This window comes from Octopus bimaculoides, unplaced genomic scaffold (assembly GCF_046866305.1).
Source record: "Octopus bimaculoides isolate indiv1 unplaced genomic scaffold, ASM4686630v1 contig94, whole genome shotgun sequence".
NCBI classification, from domain to species: domain Eukaryota; kingdom Metazoa; phylum Mollusca; class Cephalopoda; order Octopoda; family Octopodidae; genus Octopus; species Octopus bimaculoides.
This window is the reverse complement of record NW_028315344.1, coordinates 42,867-52,500: the sequence shown is the minus strand read 5'-3', so window position 1 is coordinate 52,500 and position 9,634 is coordinate 42,867. Positions and strand designations below refer to the sequence as shown.

The 9,634-nt window shown below is 30.6% G+C and overlaps 1 long non-coding RNA gene across 1 annotated transcript; it reads right to left on the bottom strand.

Moving 5' to 3' along the window:
- Nucleotides 1-2,344: 2,344 nt before the first annotated feature.
- On the bottom strand, nucleotides 2,345-7,813 carry LOC149129229 (uncharacterized). The gene is made up of 2 exons (XR_016240164.1): nucleotides 7,083-7,813; nucleotides 2,345-2,510 (listed from the first exon to the last, which is right to left on the bottom strand). It is a non-coding gene; the product is annotated as an uncharacterized LOC149129229 (long non-coding RNA).
- Nucleotides 7,814-9,634: the final 1,821 nt, after the last annotated feature.

The following is a 9,634-nucleotide window of genomic DNA, read 5'->3' as shown; positions in this document are numbered from 1 at the left end:
AGAGAGAAAGGTATATATATATATATATATATATATATATATACATATATATATATATATATATATATGGCGATCCTTCGATACAAGAACCCCGAAGTAAGTGTCAATTTTGAATTCAAAGGTTCTATAGATGAGGTGTAAAGTTTAAGAATATTATATATATTGGGCTCAAAACTATTTAAAATTATTTTTTTAAATTATTTAAAAGAAATTTAAGCCAATTATATATAATAATAGTATTTAAAAGACCCATAAAAGGTAATCTTTATTTTTATAATGTAAACAATTAGTATATAATTAATACAGTTATAATAATGGGTTTAATAAGGTTTCAGGGACAAAAAAATAATTTTAAAAAATAGTAGGAATTAACAAGGATATTGAATATAGACACCTGATGATTAATTACTAATTTTACTATCTTATATAACCAAGAACTTATTTGGAGGCTGACATGGGCTAATTACAGACTAATGATGGAATGAGGCTTAGATTTAATTATGTCAAAATATAGAATGAAGACGTCTTTACCATGACAACTCTAAAATAATGTAATAAATTTTATTTTATTTTATTTTATGCTTGACTCTAAAAGGATCCTTAATATTATTATTATTACATTATTTTAGAGTTGTCATGGTAACGACGACTTCATTCTATATTTTGACATAATTAAATCTAAGCCTGATTCTATCATTAGTCTGTAATTAGCCCATGTCAGTTTCAAAATAAGTTCTTCGTTATATAAGATAATAAAAGTAGTAATTAATCATCAGATTTCTACATTCAATATCCTTGTTAATTCCTACTATTTTTTTATTATTTTTTTGTAACTGAAACCTTATTAAACCCATTGATTATAACTGTATTAATTATATACTAATTCTTTACATTATAAAAATAAAGATTACCTTTTATGGGTCTTTTTAATACTATTATTATATATAATTAGATTAAATTTCTTTTAAATAATTTTTAAAAATAATTTTAAATAGTTTTGAGCCCAATATATGTAATATTCTTAAACTTTACAGCTCATCTATAGAACCTTTGAATTCAAAATTGACACTTACTTCGGGGTTCTTGTATCGAAGGATCGCCATATAGATATATATATATATATATATATATATATATATACCTTTCTCTCTCTTCTATATGTATGTATATATATATATAGAGAGAGAGAGAGGGGATGAATATATATATATATATATATATATAAATAGAGAGAGAGAGAGAGGAGAATGGGTGGGAGAGGTAATGATATAAAGCTTGGTGTGTGTATATATGTATGTATATGTGTTTGTGTATGTATATATATTTTTGCACATATATATATTTTTGTAAATATATATATATATATATATATATATATATATACATACACACAAACATATATATTTTCTATAATTCTTTTTTCTTTTTTTGTCCCTGAAACCTTATTAAACCCATTATTATAACTATATTAATTCTTTACTTTATAAAAATAAAGATTACTTTTTGTGTCTTTGTAATACTATTATTATATATAATTGGCTTAAATTTCTTTTAAAAATAATTCAAAATAGTTTTGAGTTCCTGCCTTAAAAACAGGAACTAAAGCACAGCTATTTTGTGCTCTTTGCTACATTGGTTTCTATTAACCCATTTATTCTATCAGAAGAATTTTTATTCATTAAGATAGAAGAAATACACATAATTATATATATATATATATATACACATACCTTTCTCTCTCTTCTATATGTATGTATATATATATAGAGAGGTAATGATATAAAGCTTGCCTCTTCCCTCCTATTCTAGTAGGAGATGAGGCATGATCGCACAAAACACTCACCTTAGCCCTCATCCCTGTCTTTCACTGCTAAACCCAACATTAAACCATGATCAACACTCGCAACAAACCTTCATCTTCAGTACTGATCCTGTTTAATCTCTACCCTCCCCATCACCACAAAGCCTAACCCCTAGTTCAAACTTTGATCTCTTACCTAACTATTCTCTCTAAAAACCGTTCACAAATCCCCAAGCTAACCCTAATATAGTCTAAAGTCTGAACCCCAATCCTAACAACAAACCCTCAACAAAATAAGAAAAACAGCAAATACTCAACAAAATAAGAAAAACTACTTACCTTTGGCAATTTGCCCCCTATAACAGAAAACATGATATGCAAACAACGAGCAAAATATCAACCAACAACATTTGAACGTCAGATTTTTAATTTTTAAAGTCAGATTGTTTTTTTTTTTGTTTTTTTAATGTCAAATTTTTAATTTTTAAAGTCTTTTTTTTTTGTTTTTTTAATGTCAAATTTTTAATCTTTAAAGTCAGATTGTTTTTTTTTTGTTTTTTTAATGTCAAATTTTTAATTTTTAAAGTCAGATTGTTTTTTTTTTTGTTTTTTTAATGTCAAATTTTCAATTTTTAAAGTCAGATTGTTTTTTTTTTTCTTATGTCGAATCATGCAATAGAAAAACTACTTACCTTTGGCAATTTGCCCCCTATAATACAAAACATGATATATATATTTATATATACACAGAAACACACACACACACATCGTTATAATATAAATATCAAAATATGTATGTGCAAGTGCATATACATGTATGTTGGGGTTAGGGTTAGGGTTAGACGATCGTTTCGCGAAAACCTCTATCATCTTACAATGCTATTGAACTAATTATAAATGCCTTCATCCAGAAGGTCATCTCTGCAGCAACAAGAACAAGCTTTAAAATGGGACATCTATTTAAATCTATTCTCAATAATGATCTTTTCTGGCTTCAGTATTTTCAATTAATCATCCATTATCTCATAGCTTTTGAGATTTTGCTGATATGATTGATTGTTTTTAGAATGACATTGTAAGGCATGTATGATAGGCCAGATCTGGCAAAGTCTGACCATAAAACAAGTCGACTATTTGTACAGGAGATGGGCTAGCTTAAATACTAAAATGTTAATGTCTTAAACTGTGTAGCATTCAGATTAATCCATCAGATTAATCACAAGAGCAGCTAGAAATAGTAGCCAATTCTCTCTCAAATTGCACAATTTGTTGGCTTAATGGAGTAAATGTCATTTCGGACTGATACAGTATGGAATGTAGTAAGAGACAGGATGGTCATGTATGGAAAGTCATATTCCTGAGAGTTGGAGACATAACATACAGGGCACACTACTACCACTACCACCGTCACCACCACTAACTACTACAGCTACTGCTTCCAAATATATAATTATATAAAAAAAATTACAGCTTATATCTATATATACACAAATATATATGTATATACATACACAAATATATATATATATATATATATATATATATATATATATATATATATATATATATATATATATACACACAAATTTATAATTATACAAAACAAATGACAGCTTATAATATAGTTTATAATAATGTGTTTACTAAGGTTTAAGGGACTGAAAAACGAAAGGATAATCAATACAGGAATCTGATTGATTGATTTAAGTAGATTAGATGTTAAGGTGAGAGATCAGGAATATATGTTATAAAGGTTCAATTACCAATATAAATATGTGCTAATTGATAGTCCTAGATGACCATAATAGAAGTAAAGTACTATATTTTGATAACTTTAGTTACTTAATAAAGGCCTATTATTTAAAAGATTTAAAAGTGCGAGCAGAGCAGTGCACACATGATACCCTAAGGTCTAATCTATTATTGATTAGATTAGGATTGTTCCTAAGTTTAAAAATTCCATATATTTCCATAGAACACAATTCACATCCATATCTATTATTTCTATAAGGTTGAGCTTTTCTTATAATTTCCCCATTTAAGGCTAAAATTAATACCATTATCTTTTAACTCCCAAATTTTACTTGCCAATGTCATACTATTTGCCTTATGTCTAAGTCTAAACGAAGACCTATGGTTATATATTCTCTGTTTCAGGTTAATACTACATCCTATATAAATATAATTCTCGGTTATAGTACTACTGATGCATCTGTACACTACGTTACGGGTGCAACAAAATCCAAATAAAGGACAATGGGACTTTTTTCTACATTTGCACATGGTGGAGTTATCAACTCCACCTATATTATTTCTAATATCTCTATTATTATTATTACTACAATTATTTACACTAATATCATTCATCAATTCCTCAATTCTATTATTAGGTATATATTGGCTATTACCATCATTATTTAATTCATATCTTGATGTGCTATTAGTTGGACTTATTCTTTCCACATTTGGCATATTGATATTATATGAATTATGTCCTTGATCACTATTACTTCTGTTGGAGTTGGGCCTATCATCAACTTCAGTTAAAACTGTAACATCATTACTGATACATTCTAAATGTTGGTTGAAATTATGGTTAGTAGGACTAAGTATATTGTTACTATCTTCATAATTTCTTTCGCCATTGTTATTTTCACTTCTATTTGTATAATTATTAGTAGCATCATTATTGGTATTAGCTAGATTGTTATGTGTATTCATATGACCACTATTTATAACTTCATTTATTCTAGCTGACTTGATGTTCTTTTTGTTTAACCTAGCTATGATTGTACCTACATTAGGAAGGGTTAGGGTAAGAAATTCTGACTGTATGACAAGAGAAGATTTTACTATATCTACGGGAAGATTGTCCTTATATGTTTTTAATTGATATTAGCCCTTGTGGCCAATAAAACGAATTAATTATTATTATTATTATTATTATCATTATTATTGTTGTTATTGTTACCATGTGTACTACTATGATTATTATCATCATTATTATTATTATTATTATTATTATTATTATCTGTATCAAGAAGAGATGTTCTACCAGGGTTAAGGGAAGCAATTCTTTGGGGCATATCCAGCTTTAGACAAGGCCATATTATAGTAGCTTGAATTAGAATTAAATATATCAATGTTGGAAGATAATTTAGTAATTCTCTCAGAAATACTTTTAACTAAAGAATTTAATACATTAGGTGGATGATTGGATAATCTACTTACATGTCTAGTAACTTCATTTTCTTTTCTATATGGATGGTATAATCTAGTTTCTATGTTGAGAGTGGTATCTAAGTAATTTACAATTTTATTACCATATTCATAAGTAATGTCTAAGTTAAAACTTTTAAAAAATTTCCGAATTTTCTTTCTTATTCTCTCAATGAATGATTTGTTATTACTATATACAGATATATATATATATATATATATATACATACATACATACATTTATATAAAGGAGATTTTTACAGAAAAATAATAACGCCACACAGTGGACTTCAAAATAACAAGAAAACTAATGAGGCATTATTCTGTAGTAATGCCCTTTATATATATATATATATATATATAAGTAAATAGTGGGGTTGTGTTAACCGCACGCGGAGAAATATATATATATATATATATATATATATAAGGTCATTACTACAGAATAATGCTACAAACTAGACTTGTATAATTATATATTTGTGTATATATTATTACGATTAAAAGGGTAAAGGATTATTAATTTATTAATAAATTAATTTTTTACCAAGCCCTTCGACATGTAAACACCATTATCCGTGTCGGTGAAGGACTTATTTAAAAGTTCTTATACATTTATAAACATAATCAAGGGATCACGAACAGTTCCTTCAACACATACCGAAGTTCAGAAATAGCAGCTAACAGCACTTTAGCTGCTATTTCTGAACTGTTGCTCATCCATTAATTACGTTTTGAATTAAAATCTTCTTGCAAACCTTAGTCACAATTTTTGCCTTCCTAACACTAGCTTAATGATAACAAAAGTTATTTTACTAAATTCTTTGTTATATTTAAAATTAATTGAAACAAACACAGAATATCTCAACAGAAATACAGTAACAAATGGGTTGGGTTAACAGAACAGTGAATTTTCTATATATGTGTTTAGAAATTATGTTTTTTAAAAGCCAAAACAATGCAGGTTATACAAAGAAAATGGATTGACCGTTTTATTTGGAATGTGGTCTGCATATAAATACAGGCATGAGAAATTAAACGAAGGCCAACACACACACGCATAAATGTATGTACTTGTGTGTGTGTGTGTGTGTGTGTGTTAGTGTGTGTACATATGCATGTGTGTATATATATGTAACGTATGTGTGTGTGTGTGTGTATGCATTGGTGTTATGTGTGAATGCGTATATCTATCTGGAGTAATGGTTAAAAGATCTGACCCATTATACGAACACAAATCGAGCTTGTGTGTGTAGATATAGATAGATAGATAAATGAATAGATAGATAGATACATACATATGTTTATATATGCATAAATATTTTCTTTCAGTAATATTTTCAAAGACTTGAACAATCTATTTGGAGACAGGTTGCTTTTTGCATATAAATGTAGTCTACACATAAATACAGGCATGAGAAATTAAATGAAGGCCAACACACACACACACATAAAGGTATGTACTTGTGTGTGTACATATGCATGTGTGTATATATATGTAATGTATGTGTGTGTGTATATGCATTGGTGTTATGTGCGAATGCGTATATCTATCTGGAGTAATGGTTAAAAGATCTGACCCATTATACGAACACAAATCGAGCTTGTGTGTGTGTAGATATAGATAGATAGATAAATGAATAGATAGATAGATAGATACATACATATGTTTATATATGCATAAATATTTTCTTTCTGTAATATTTTCAAAGACTTGAACAATCTAGTTAGATTAATGATCTTTTTGAATGTGTGTGTGTGTGTTTGTTTACACAAATATAAACATAATTAAGGGGTCAAGCAGCTAACATGTTGTAACTCTTGTTTTGTCTTTGTGACTTGCATAACATTATATACACAAACGGGCTAGAAACAGCAGCTAAACTCCACTAAATCGCTAATACACAAACTAAACTAGACTTAACCGAATTAATGTAAACAAAAGCTGAAAGAAAACAGATTACAACCGAAAGATCGCTAAAAACCCTCATATAAACAATAATGTGTGTGTGTGAGAGAGAGAGAGAGAGAGGGACAGAGATAGTAAGAAAATATTACCTACCTGATTCAGTTGGAGGGATTTCAACCATGTTTCGTGGTCTGCTACCACAACAGATCCTATCATCATCATGAGGAACCACGTCCGATTTCGGCCCCTATTCCTCTACCATTTTGATGTGGCGGGGCCAGTTCTGGTGTTGGGTGGATGTCTTCTTTCGCTGTCTGGTGTTGGGTGGATGTCTTCTTTCGCTGTCTGGTGTTGGGTGGATGTCTTCTTTCGCTGTCTGGTGTTGGGTGGATGTCTTCTTTCGCTGTCTGGTGTTGGGTGGATGTCTTCTTTCGCTGTCTGGTGTTGGGTGGATGTCTTCTTTCGCTGTTTTGTGATTGTTCTAATTCAAATGTGGTATGTCCTTCGCTATGATTATTTTCCGGAAGGTTCTGACCACACGTCTTACGGTTCATCAACCCGCGTTGTTGAATTACTTTCTTTTCACATATCTTCCCTTGGTGGATTAGGATCCAGTTAGCTCAAGATATCATCATCATGAGGAACCACGTCCGATTTCGGGCCCCTACTCCTCTACCACTTTGATGTGGCGGGGCCAGTTCTGGTGTTGGGTGCATGTCTTCTTTCATTGTTTGTGACTGTTCTAATTCAACTGTGGTATGTCCTTCGTTCTGGCCACACGTCTTAGAACTGCGATGATACGTACATGCTTCGTATTCCAATAACAACAGATTCTCTTTTTCTCTTGTGAAACGTACATTGGTTTTTATATCCTAGGGGCGGAGTCAGGAATCCCTCTCTGACGTCATTTTATTCCAAGACGACGATTAGACGAAATCCGCGAAAAAAATACAGGGAAATGTAAACGCAATCAAGGAACCAATCAGATTGTTCGATAGAAAAATAGGACGGAGCCGACATTGATATAGAAGCAGCTTTTTTATCATTTGGCTTTGATTCAAGCGAGTTATAGGATTCTCTAAACACTGAAGTGGGTGTGTGGTAAATAGCTTGCTTAGCAACCACATGCTTCCGGGTTCAGTCCCACAGCAGAGCACCAGCTTTTTTATTACCCACTAGGGGCGACCAAAGACTTGTAAGTGGGTTTCATAGTGGAAACTGAAACAATCCCGTCGTATATATATATATATATATATATATATATAATTATTACAAATTAAAAGGGTAAAGGAATTATCAATTTATTAATTAATAAATCAATTAATAATTAATAATTTTTACCAAGCCCAACGGTATGAAAGCACCATTATTGGTGGAGAACTTATTAAAAAAAAGTTCATATATTTATAAATATATATATATATATATATCAGTACATAAACATACGTTCACATGTACATACATGTGTGTATATACACACACACAAACACACACACACACAAGCACACACACACAAACACGGCTTCACACTTACCCTATTACTCACGTACATCCATAAGTACATACGTGCATACGCACATACATACATATATACATACATATATACATACGTGCGTATAGACATGCACACATGCATACGTATGTACACAAATGCATACGTGCATATATATATATATATATATATATATATATATATATATATATATATATATTGCAGCGTGGAAGGTGTTTGTAAGCCATTTAAAAATAACACGCAAAGTCAGTGTCAATATGATTGTGTGTATCAGCAAGGTTATATATGTACATATATGCATCTAAGGCTGTGTGGTAAATAGCTTGCTTAGCAACCACATGCTTCCGGGTTCAGTCCCACAGCATAGCACCAGTCCTTTTTATTACCCACAAGGGGCGACCAAAGACTTGTAAGTGGGTTTCATAGTGGAAACTGAAACAATCCCGTCGTATATATATATATATATATATATATATATATATATATATATATATAATTATTACAAATTAAAAGGGTAAAGGAATCATCAATTTATTAATTAATAAATCAATTAATAATTAATAATTTTTACCAAGCCCAACGGTATGAAAGCACCATTATTGGTGGAGAACTTACTCAAAAAAAGTTCATATATTTATAAATATATATATATACAAATTAGTACATAAACATACGTTCACATGTACATACATGTGTGTATACACACACACACACACACACACAAACACGGCTTCACACTTACCCTATTACTCACGTACATCCATAAGTACATACGTGCATACGCACATACATACATGCATATAGACATGCACACATGCATACGCATGTACACAAATGCATACGTGCATATATATATATATATATATATATATTTAAAACAATCCCACTGCGTGGCATCTTGGGCAAGTGTCTTCTACTATAGCATCGGGCCGACCATTGCCTTGTGAGTGGATTTGGTAGACGGAAACTGAAAGAAGCCTGTCGTATATATGTATATGTATGTGTGTATGTGTTTGTATGTCTGTGTTTGTCCCCCCCCCCAACATCGCTTGACAACCGATGCTGGTGTGTTTATGTCCCCGTAACCTAGCGGTTCGGCAAAAGAGAACGAAAGAATAAGTACTAGGCTTCCAAAGAATAAGTCCTGGGGACGATTTGCTCGATTAAAGGCGGTGCTCCAGCATGGCCACAG